At 34.4% G+C, this 13,239-nt stretch overlaps 1 long non-coding RNA gene across 2 annotated transcripts in view; it reads right to left on the bottom strand.

Moving 5' to 3' along the window:
* The window catches only part of LOC309667804, a 95,594-nt gene that overhangs the window by 13,435 nt on the left and 68,920 nt on the right, over window positions 1–13,239 (bottom strand). The window lies entirely within an intron of this gene.

Here is a 13,239-nt window from a genome sequence, read left to right as displayed (position 1 = left end):
ATTTACTCTATTATTAAAGATAAATTATTTAACGTCTTGGAATGTTTATTTACATTAAAAGCTTAAAATATTAAATAACCTGCTTGATCTTTTTGGTAATGTGATTCTATAATGTCCAAGGTAATAAAGGACTGAAATGTCTCTTAATGATTATTATCTAATTAGAAACACCAAGTTAAGCCTGCCTGGATGGGATAAGATATGGCTCAGAGCCCTGAAAGGTCATCAAACCCTCCACAAACTGCACCTGCTCATATTTTGCATTTTTGTAATAGAGTAAATATATGTTCCATTACTCTTGTAAACAAAGAGTTGAGCTGTCAATTCCCTTGAAAGTAACGCTGCAATACGTCACACTACATTTTAAATGACTTTGCTGCTTCTGACAGAATTATTATTCACTTTACTTTTTTCTCATTAACATACCCCATAAACTCGGATGTGAAAAGGGAATCTCACTGATAGTGCCTCTGTGTGGCACAATTGTGGCTGTTATAAAGATGTGAGGAAACAGGGCTTCCCTGGTGGCGCAGTGGTTGAGAATCTGCCTGCCAATGCAGGGGACACGGGTTCGAGCCCTGGTCTGGGAAGATCCCACATGCCGCGGAGCAACTAGGCCCGTGAGCCACAACTACTGAGCCTGCGCGTGTGGAGCTTGTGCTCCGCAACAAGAGAGGCCGCGACAGTGAGAGGCCCGCGCACCGCGATGAAGAGTGGCCCCCGCTCGCCGCAACTAGGGAAAGCCCTTGCACGGAAACGAAGACCCAACACAGCCAAAATAAATAATTAAATAAATAAATTAAAAAAAAAAAAAAAAAGATGTGAGAAACAGATTAATCCCAACTCTAATTCTGGGACTGAGAACTAAGGAGATGCAGTCCCTTAAATAGTTAGATGGCCATGCCACAACTAAAGACTTTGTTCTTTTCTTCAATGCCTCTGAAAAAATTTATACATTTACAAAATTAAAATGACAGTTTATTACTGAAAAATGTTATTTTCTTATAGGTATACTTTAAGCAATAAAATCACATTCATATATAACCATGGTAATAGACATTCTTTAATTTGTTTTAAAAGGTCTAATATTTTATGTCTTGATGACAACCAACAAACTTCCCATTGAGCTAGTGAAACAAACAAATTGTGTATTACAATCTGTTGATACAGAACGTTAGGGAGTTAGTCTAGGAAAAGTAAATGCCATGAAGTGGGGTAGGAACAATTCCATCTTATAATTAAAAAATTTTTTTTGAAGAAAAAAATCTAATATTAACTTCTAATTTCATATATATATGTTATATATATATAAAACATAATTGTCAGACTATCCAAGAGAACTTCTAAGTAAAAAAATTTACAAATTATATTTTGACAGTTGGTTCATCACTGTCTAGAGGGAAAGACATAGTATAATGAGCAAAAGACAATTAAACTTGTCTGAGAAAATGAGAAAAAGTTCTAGGGACCCAGCAGTAGCTGTGATGAGAGAAGAGACAAAGTATTCTACTTAAGAATTTGCAAATGCAACATCAAAAATAACAACAGAATACATTTTACAAGGATACTGGGAAAAATGGTATTTAATATATACTTATGTACATAATAGGGAGAAGAAGTTTAGAATGATATAGATTCATATTCCTAAACTTCAAACTTATAAGGTAAAATCTACAGTTATAAAATAGATCATCATCTTGCTACCACTTTTGTTACTATCCCACAAAAATCACAAAATATAGTCTAGGGTTCAAGTTATTTAATAAAGGAATGCTATATATTTATATCTATAATGTTAATAAGTAAACATAGCTATTTATAAATTTTTTCTTTAAAATGAAACAAGTTTGAAATTCCAAATAACTTATCAGATGGAGAGTGGATAAACCTGCTTATGACTCATTCATTTATTCAGATACTTTAAAATTTGCATTCAAATCAAAGCAGTGATTAAACAGAGGAATCATAAGCTTCCCAGATGTTGAAAGGTAACTGATATGGACTGAATTGTGTTCCCCCAAAATTCACATGTTGAAGCCCTAATCCCCAGTGTAAATATATATGAGATATATTTAAGTAAGTAACAAAGGTTGAATGGGGTCATACAAACAGGGCCCCAATTCGATAGGGTTGTTTTCCTTATAAGAAAAGAACAAGAGACCAGAACACTGTCATATGAGGACACACCGAGAAAGCAAATTCATATGCAAGCCAGGAAGAGAGCTCTCACCAGAGACTGAATTCTGCCTGAAAATTGATCTTGGACTTACCAATCTCCAGAATTGTGAGAAAATAAATTTCTGTGGTTAAGCGCCATTGTCTCTGGTATTTTGTAATGGCAGTCTGAGAAGACTAATAGAGCAACCATCATGAGGTAATTTAAATGTGATAATAACTCTTTAAAAGCATACCAAGATGACATACCCGCCTCTGTAAGCTGAAATAATCAACTTTTTACAAATTAAAAATCAATAAAAATAGAAAATATAGTGATGACTATATCTAATATAGCTTTAAAATTTTACTTGAGTTTCTTATAATCTATTTATGTGGAGATGTACTTATAGGTAACAACCTATATACAGTTATTTAATAAAAGATGTACAATACATAAAATAGAAAAAAAATTCAGTTGATTATTTTTCAAATTACAAAATGTAAAATTTCACACAAGCAATAGAGGAACTTTGGGCTTATTTATTATAGGAATCAGCATTATACTTGAATTTCCTTAGCTTCAGCTGATTACAAAATCTTAGTAACAATATATTTTTTAATTAAAGTACTTCCTTATGTCAACAAATGTACTAACATGTTTAGGCACTTCCCAACTCTTACACATCATATATGACTACTAGGTTGCTTGTGCATGAAAGAGAAGTCTTACGCAAATCCCTGTGGGTATTTGATAATATGCTCTCTGGAAACAGATTATTCCTGAAAACATGTATGTGTTTCATCTGATCTCCAATTAATTACTTTCAAACATCTTTCTAATACACATCCTTTAGGTAAGTGTGGTGTTATCTGTCACTAGAAAGGTTGTGAATGCAATTATTCATCCATTTTATTGTAAATCATGACCTGTACTCTTCTTGAACTTTCCATGTCTATAAAAAGAGAATACATGTTTCAGTTATGAAATCATTAAGGTATAAGCAGTGTATCATATACTCCTTCCCTACCCTCCATGGGAAGGTTCTTCCTGAGCACTTTGCTTTCTAAAGTGTTAGTGAATGTAATTATCTGAAATTTACATTTCCCAAAGACATTTACTTTTCAAAACAAAGCAAAAGCTTTAGTTACCAGTTCTTATAGTGGCAAAACATACACTTCTTTAGGGATGTCTCAATATCTGGAGTAGGAAACAGGAAGCCTGTCGCTCTTAAAAATCTGCCACTGCAACGTGAAATCATCTAGGTCTATGTACATGTTTTCCATAACACTTTCTTAACTTTGCTGAGTTTACCTTCCTGACCCCAATTCAGATTACACTTCTTTAATTCAATTTATGTGTGCACCATGGTGTAAATTTGGCATCCTCCTATGGACCTGATTCTTGAAAGCCTGTTACAGTCCAATTATCACAATCTAACTCCTTCCTTGGATGCTGATATTCGGAGATATGAAGTCCCATATTGTTAACAGTTTTAGGGAACCAGCTCCACTTGGCTGGCAACACATGGTCATTCTTTGCCTTTACCTGAGTGAGCTCGCTTTAACCCTCATGTAAGGTGGGTTATAGCCTCAAACCTCTCCTTTATTTGAGAATTTTGTCCAGATCGACAAGGTCCATTCATGGCTTTTCTTCTAAATAGGAGCAAGTGCACATTTGACCAGCCTCCCTGAATCATTTTGTTGTAATTCTAAACAACTATCTTGAGCTTTGGGAAGTAGTTTGCAGACTGGCAACTATCTTGAGAAAAGGATGATAGGTTGAGGTGGGTAGGAGTGATTGGCTGGAAGGTGAGCTCTGGCACATACCTATTCTTTCATCACAATAGGGACATTTGAGAACTTGTCACAAACTAACTGAAGAAAAGGAGCTGGTTATCTAGCCTTGAAGTGCACAGAGTTAAAGAGAAATCAATAACAAATACAGTTAAATAAAGTCAATTAAACAACAACAAACATCCCATCTTTATTCCATGAAAGCTCTGTGATTGTAAATTAGATGCCACTTTAACTTGTCCTTGTAAACAAGAGCAACATTTTTTTAACTGATGATACAATTATATAATATGTACAGCATATCAGTTAGAATATGTTCAGCTGTAAGTAACCCAAAATTCAAGTGCAAATATTCTTAAACCATAAAGTGAATCTTTTGGTTCATGTATCTGGCAATGACAGAGATAGGGTAAGTTTCATTTTGGTTTTGATCTAATTATGTCATTAAAGGCCCAGTTTCTTTTTCTCTGTTCTATCTTACTAATGCTATCATATTTGAGGACTAGCTCTGCATTTGATTCCACAGTGGCTACCTTTAGCTTTGCTGTCCAAATCTATAGACAGTAAGCTTCTCTTTTCTACCCCAGGAACAGAAATTCCAGTTTTCATCCATTTAGGTACCTGCAGATGAACCAGTCCTTATGGTGGTGGAATAGCATGCCATGGTTGACACAGACCTAGATAATAGTTTCTAATTGTTTAGGCCAATCAGGGCCCAATGCTTAGAGCTGAGCATGCACCTTTTCCACATTCCCTACAAGATAGAAGAGGACGGGTAGGCCACCAACTCTTCACAATATACCATATGTACACATAGTTGGTGTTACTAAAAACATTTGTTGAGAGAAATAAATGAATTTATTAAACTGAAGGCTGTTAATATAATTGGACTTTACTATCTTTTCCTCCTTAGTGAGAGATGAGGGGATAATTTTGATACTCTGTTAACATTTCTGTTGCAAATGAAAACTGTATGTAGGTACCAGATTCAGAACCAGAAAACTGGAAGTTGAGTTCTATGGCTGACTCTTAGTAACATCATGGGCAAAGTAATTCATTCTTCAACTTCTATTTCAACCTCCCTAAAATGAGAAAATCAGAGTTCATACCAAAAGTGGGGGAGAAGGGAAGAAATTGACTTCTATGTATACACTGGTCTTTTTGTTAAACAATTTTAAATGCACCTTACTTTGAAGTAAATATACAACTTAAATTTAACAAATAACTAGTTCTTTGGTCAACTCTTTTACAAATTATGTGCTCTCAGTATATGCTTAAAATTTTTTGTTGCATATGAATCATATTATCTCCTAACAGAACAATTTTCCTGCAGCAATAACTTATATCTTGTATTGAGTAAAACATGGTTAAAAGTATGCTCACTTCCATTTTTCATAAATAGACTTCTAACTTCAATATTATAGCAACTTTGATTATATATGTCCTTGAGTGAGAACAAGTAGTTCTAAAGAGAAAGGAGCCTTCAGACATTTTATAGAACATAGAAGAATTTTTACCTGTTACCTAAAATATCTCAGATTGATAGGAAGAGAATTTACTCTGTCCACAAATACTTACAGTAAGATGGCAAAGGCATTCTGACTCACAATTCATGCCTCTACAGAATTAAAAGGGCTGTAAATTTTGATTTACAAATTTTGAATTTTAATCTATACATTTACAAATACGTAAAACAGCAAACTAAGATGCAGTAAGCACAATTATATTTCATAGATCCCTTCTTTTAGGCATGCTGGTTAAGTGTACAGTCTCTGAATCATAAAGAAAAGATTTGAATCCTAGCACACTATCTCTTAATTTCTTTGAGAAATTGATGCTTTACTCAGTATAACACATGAAGATAATAGGATATACTTTATAAGGTTGTGATTAGGTTTAATTATATCTAGATATAGATAGCACTATATGTCGTGTTATATAGTAGGACGCATCAAATAAAAAATTAGTAATTGTAGTTTTACTGTCTGATAAACAAATAAAAGTATTAGAAAAGCTTTTCTCTAAAAGTAGGAAATAAGGCAAAGTGACTTTGAAGATAATCTATATGACAAATTAATTTCCTTGACACCTGAAAATCAATTCACTTTTATATTATTGAGCTCTGATTATTCACTTACTCACTGAGCATGAGTCATGCTATGGGAGATGTGAAAAGTGCTAAGAAAATCCCCATTCTTTCAAAGAGCTCAGAATCTGATCTGGAAGCTGCGCTTTCCCTGAAACAAATATCATGCTTAATAGAGGCAAGGTGTTTTGGAGAAATCAATTCTGACTGAATGATTTGTCATTAACAATTTCAACAACACAAAGCCATCGATTGATAGATTTCTGTCTTTAAACCATTCCTGTCTCAAGGACTGTGTTTTCTATTTACAGGGAAATAAATATAGGAAGGCCAGTGAGGACTTTCTGATAGTTATAAAAGCTTCTGTGCATCCTATTTTGGAGGAAGCTTATTTCTTGCATATTTTATTGCATTTGCTGTTTAAAAAGAAAAAGAAGAAAACATTTAAGCATTCTTTATTTGAACTTTTTTTTTGCACTTTTTAATGCAAAATTAATTCCAAATAATTTTTAAATTCATTTCACATCAAAAAAATGGCTGATAGATAAAAGGAGTTTAAAAATACATTTTTAAGAACATATCTAAGCAAATTACTTAAAATCATTTTTTTAAGCACAGATGATAGACTTGGGCTGAAGTGGACCCAGTCTCAATCCCTGTCTCATGAATGTTATGATAAATTATTAAAACTAAATTGTGTTTTAAAGATAATTCCATGTTGAAGTTGAAGCACTCAGCCCAAAAGGAATGGAAAACTGATGCTTGATATTCTTAGAAGCTGAAGCAGTTTCTCCCCCCAAACCTCTAGAAAAACTGCTTTTAAGAAGAAAAACTTATGATTTTACATTTGCTTGTATGATTTCTCTTCAAAATGTCATCAACAGAGGTGCCATTTTGCAACAGAATGTATTTTCTTTTGACCCCTGGATAGAGTTCTAAAAGGCCCATTTTGAAGCTTTCTCAATTTTATAAGTTAGAATGTTGTGGCGTTTGTAAACCAACATTAGACAGAAAAAGCTCCTTTTCCTCTTTTGCTCAGTTCCATCAAGATTATCCTCTCCTGCAAGACCAGCCAAAAAAAAGTGAGAATACATCAAAAGTGATCTAGCTTGATATGAGTATCTATACTTCTATGAATACCTATAAGACTAATTATAGAGAATGATATTATATTTGCAGAAATTTAATAAATTGATTAATATTTAATGTAAAATGGCTTTTATTATATTTTTATGCTGAAATTATTTTCCCAAGAATATGTGAATCCAGTAAGATATAGAAAGTAAACAACGCCATTCCCTTGGGATTCAAACTGATTTAATCTGTAGTTAGTGAATTAATAATGCAGTGGTGGCAGAGAACTTTAATAAATGCCTTTCCAGTAAAAGCATATACAAAGGTAACATTAATGCCAGAGAAATGCATGCTGTTGGTTTGACTTTAAGCGCTGGGTATCAAAATACTGAGCAGCCAAATATTGCCATTATGGGAATATTTATCAGCTTGAAATTGTTTTGCCAAGACTGATTACAAGTGCTGTTTGTAGCTTCAATTTAAGGGACAGATACCCAAGGAACTTAACACCCAAACTGATTAATTCACCCCATCTTTAGCAAATTGCAGGTAAGTTGATTTGGCATACACAACAAGAATATCTTAATGCAAATGTGGCCTCTTCTATTTTCCTAAGGCATCCCTAATTAGAAATGATATTATTATTATATTAATAAAGGAAAACTGGGATAATCATTTCATCTTCATTTCTGCAGAGCAAATATTTTATTTTACAGTCTCAACAGAGTGATGCTATGTTACACTCCAACTCCAGCACTGAGAGATACTGCTTCGAAAGAGTAAAATCCACAAGACTAGAATAATAAAGAAGTAACTGGACTATTCAAATCCACCAAGCCATGAAGTCAATTGAGGCACCTCTCTGCTATTAAATGACAAAGAATGTCTTTTGTTGTTGTCATTATTGTTATTCTTCTTCATGAGGTAATACACCTACTTTCCTTCAGTTCCAGGCCCCCATCTTTGAAGTCTCCTGATTGGAAAAGAAAGATGCTTCTTTTATTTTCAGCTAAGTTAAAAATAATCTTGGTGATAGGATCCTGATTGGGATGGGGGAGGAGAGGCAGTCTGATTATTTTAACTAGGGTAGAACTTTCAGAGAGAAAAAATACCCAATTTAAAAGTTCTTTGTACAATGCCTACTGTATAGTAGTGCTTAATACATGTTAAGATACTGTTAATATTGGCTCTCAATATGGGTAGGGAGAGTACAGCCATGTGTGGAACTGGCAATCAGAAACTTTAGGTTTTAATCCCAGTTCTGATGTTGGGAATGTAATTTGGGGAAATTGCATTGCCCCTCAGAACTTCACATTTTCATTTGTAAAATCACCTCGAAAGATACCACATACACACTGGGGTTCTCTCCTGAGTGAGATAAATATTGCCTTTATTGCCCATTCTAGTCAATAAATGCCAATTCAACCCCCTTTCCCTTTTGAGTTTTGGGGTATCAGCCCAATTCTGACACAAGTGGTAAAACCTTGGGAATTCATCAAAACTCTGTTTCCCCACCCATCTAAGGATATTGTTATCCCTTCCTGATAAAACTGCTTTTTAGACAAAATGTAACAGTGCATTTAATAATACTTTATGAAGTTAAAAGCCCTTTTTAGATGCAAGGGCTTACCATAGTAGGTGGAAATTGTTCCAGTTTTCCTTCGTCACTAGAGACCTTTTAAAAAGCTAACTATAACTCAGGCAGCAACTGGGAACCAAAAACTAAAAAAATGCATTCCAAGTGCATATAACTTGATACTATCTTGGTGCTATCTAAGATTAATAATGGATTCTAATGTCATTATGTAAATTATTAATGCTATAGAAGTAGATGGTTAATGTGATTGAACCTATTTGGTAAGGAATAAAAATGACTGGGAATAAGTATGATCGTAGCTAAAGCCCGCAGACGCTACTTCTGCTGGAGTCTGAGAAAGCTTTCTTCTAAAATGCTATGTGCTGGAACACTTTCAAATGCAGCTGATCTCTTCATTCATTTTATATTTCTATTCACATGATAAATTAATACCTTTCTTTTCATCACATCTATGTAAAACTAGAAAAGCCTATTCTTCACAAATACTAATCCCCCCCCGAAAGAAAAACTTTTCAAAAAAAGAGACTACCAGCTACAACAAGGGAGATTCGAGAAATAAGTTATGTAAATAGGACCATGGGGGAACATAAGATTTTAACAGCAGCAGGATTTAATGATAATCACAAGGACTTATATTTTTAAGGTCTATAAGGAAGAAAGAAGAACATATACTGAAGGGAAAATGTTCAAAGTCACATAAGTCACATTTCATGATAAACTGTTATTGAGTAAATCTATCTCTCATTTGAAGAATTCTCTGCAAGGAGAATAAAAAGTGCACTGGTTGAAAGCAGTAAATGATTTAGTACAGAACAGAAGAGGCTCTAGAAGAAAAGTGATACTTAGCATTGAAATATGGCCAAGCTTGATGAATAATGGCAAAAAAGCAAGCTGCCTTCTCTCTTTTTGAATGATTTATTTTATAAAGCATTCTTTCAGGTAAGTCTTTCTGTCACTGATTGACTATGCAGGCGTCACATATAATAAATAGGCTGTCCTTCGGTATATTTGCTAATTTGGTTACTTCAACTACACACGTTACTGTTCAGCTTTTCTGAAATTGACCTATATTTAGAAATTTAAAATGGGGATTTTGGATACAAGAGACAACCAGATGTGTGTGTGTTTGTGCGGGGGGAGGAGTACTTGATAAGTTCACCACACATCTCTGACCAGCTTGGAGTCTGCAGGTTCATTCAGGAGAGACCTGAAAATGTCCAAGCTCTGTACCAACCCCAGAGGACTGGGTGATAGCTGACACACATAGGAGAGACTGGAGAGGGCCTGCTAGAAAGCGAAAACTGGAGTAGACTCATATCCTGCCTGAACTTTGAAGGTGCACCCAACACACATAGAGTTACATCGGTAGTGTGGAATCTTTATTGGGTCAAGGTGTGTTTGAACTCAATCTCTGACCAGTCCTTGGCTTACAACAAATTATGCTGACACTTGGGAACAACCTCTAAAAAAAAAAAAAAAAAGAAAGAAAAGAAAAGAAGAAAGAAAACTCTGGAAACCCCAGAGGCAGCATGATGTAGGGGAAACAGATTCCATAAATGAGATCTGGGCCAGGTGGGTTATTTACAAAGACAAGAAAAGATAGCAGCAAAGCAGCAATGACAGCCTCATGTAAAAAGCAAGCAAAATCTAGAACTGCTGTGACATACAATCTAAAATGACTAGCTTTCAACAACACCTATGAAGCATACAAAGAAAGAGGAAATGCAGATCTACAAATAGGGGGAAAATAGCAATATGGTGGGGGGCTGAGCCCTTAACTTGTGAGATCTAGGCCAATTCTGGGTAGTCAGTGTCAGAATTGAATTTCAGTACATCCAGATAGGATGCAGACACAGTACTACCAAATAAAGCTTGGAGAAGTATCAAGATGAAAATGATGTTTTCTAAATATTCACTGGACAAATTTATAAGCTGTGTTAGTTAGAAGTGGAAAATGGAAGTCAAGATCTAGAAAAGCAAAAGTTAGTTTAAACATAAATATGAGATAATCAAGGCCTGAATCCCCTACATCTTAGATACCGATTTAGATCCTGTAGGACACATCTTTCTCTACATTATCCACTTGTGCTATCCAAGCCACCATGATAACTGCTTTTGCATGAACACAGACTAATACTACCTATACCTCACACCTAGTGGTTTGTTGTACCAGCTCCTATGAGCTCCTAGAGCTGAGAGTTAAATATCCGGGAACATTGAGAGCCAGTTGTTAAATCATCAGTAGCTTGAAATTGGCTTTGGTGGAGGTGTTTCTGTAACACAGTTAAGGCAAATGCAATCAATGCTATACTTCAGGGCTTTCTTTTCTTTTTCTTTCTATACTTTCACTTCTTTCTCTCCTTCCTTCCTTCCTTCCTTTCTTCCTCCCTCCCTCCCTCCCTTCTTTCCTTCCTTCCTTCCTTCCTTCTCCCTCTCTGTCTGTCTCTCTCTCTCTTGTCCTTCCTTTATTTGGAAAGCCAGTTTACCAGCCTCCCACAGCTCACACCTCTCATCTTATGTTTTGCTTCTTTGCCTCCCAGCTGCTGAGAAACAAGAGAAACTACGAGTCCAGCTCTGTGGATGAACAACTTGGAACAACAACTTTGCCAGTGCCTATAGAGGTAAACATTTTACCAACGGGAAACAAAATCTAGTGGATGCATTATTTTATTCACTTGAATAGGTTTTCCTAAAATGCAATACACAAATCCCTTCCTTAAAACCATAATTTGATCTTGAAAACAACAGCAATAAGCAAAACATATCTTAAACAGAAACATTTTTCATTAATTGCAATTGACAAAATTATGATGCTGTTCAATTCAATGTTACCATATTTTTAGATAAAAACATAGCAATTGAGAAATCATGAATATAGTTTATATAAATAATAGCAACAAATGGGAAATGAATAAAGTTTTACATATAGGGCAATGTAATGAAGATTTATTTTATTTTCCAAGGAAGAAAAGAAGACTTGATAGTGGGTGGTTATTAGTGAAAGACAGATACAAAGAAGTGCATTTTTTAGCAAATATTTTTCTTTGGTTTGTTTACTTGACCAAATGTCAAGCTTATTGGAACTCATGGTCTACACTGCACTCAAGAAATACAGCTATACAGAGACACTACTTTTAGGGCAAAACAAAGACTAAATACAGGATATATCAAAACACGTGGAAATAGTGCATATGATGACAGAATGCACAGATCTAGAAGCAGCGACCTCGTTGTCTGTTCAGTTGGCATACGTATGTGAAGCAAAATATCTTAATCTTATTCAAATATGGTGCAAAATTCAAATTTATTTTCTATTGATATTCTCATACTAGAAACTACTATATCGAGTACGTTTGTGATTGTGTTACTGCCTGAAACCATAATGTCAAAATCCTAATTCTCATAGTACAGACGCACCTCATTTTGTTGCACTTCACAGATAATTGAACTTTTTTTTTAAAAATTGAAGGTTTGTGGCAATCCTGTGTCAAACAAGTCTGTCAGCGTCATTTTTCCAACAGCATTTGCTCATTCTGTGTCTCTTTGTCACATTTTGGTAATTCTGACAATATTTCAAACTTTTTCATTATTATTTTATTTGATATGGTGATCTATGATCAGTGATCCTTGATATTACTATTGCAAAATTATTATGACTGGCTGAAGGCTCAGGTGATGGTTAGCATTTTTTCAACAATAAAGTACTTTTTATTTTTATTTTTTTAAGTACTTTTTAATTAAGGTATGGACATTATTTTTTTTAGACATGATGTCATTGCACTTAATAGACCACAGTATAAACATAAATTTTATAACAAATTTCTTTTGCATCAGGAAATCAAAAACTTCATGTTATTCGTTGTATTTCAATATTCACTTTATTGCAGTGGTTTGGAATTAAAACCAAAATATCTCCGAGATGTGCCTGTATTTCTTTATTAGATTGTATGAAGAAGTTGTTAAATTGGAAACATAAAAATCACCCAAATAGCAGTATACTCTACAAGAGCTATCATGGGGAACAGTAACTAAACATTTACTTAACAGCCACTGCATGAACTAAGTGTGTAATTTGGGTTATCTGAAGACAAGCCCATGAGATTGAGCCAACACTAATGCTTGACCCAAGCGGTATCCAGGTTTCCTCATATTTCCTCTCCCTCATTTCCTGATTCAGTTTTCTTTCCCTCATTTCTACTTTCTTGGAACTATGCTCTCCAATAAAGTATTAGCAATAAACTTTGTTCCTGGTCAGTTTCTGAGAACTTGACAAGAAGTCTTGATCTAACATAATTAAAACATATTAATGTTTTATTTGGAGTCAGTTTGGTAAATAATTTATTCTCTAAGTGTCAATGTCATAAATACTTGGTTTAAAGGTTTTTTAAGAAATAAAGAGGAAAGATAAGAAAAACTGATTCTCTTAACATTATTAAAAACAAGTGAGCTGTATCTATATACATATCTATAAATTTGTGAGTATTTTACTGCCTGAAACTATTCTGTCTGGATTGTGAGACTGAAATAGGAC

Source organism: Balaenoptera physalus (assembly GCF_965194825.1).
Source record: "Balaenoptera physalus genome assembly, chromosome: 10".
Lineage (NCBI taxonomy): Eukaryota > Metazoa > Chordata > Mammalia > Artiodactyla > Balaenopteridae > Balaenoptera > Balaenoptera physalus.
The sequence above is the reverse complement of the archived record's forward strand: the minus strand, read 5'-3'. Positions and strand labels throughout refer to the sequence as shown.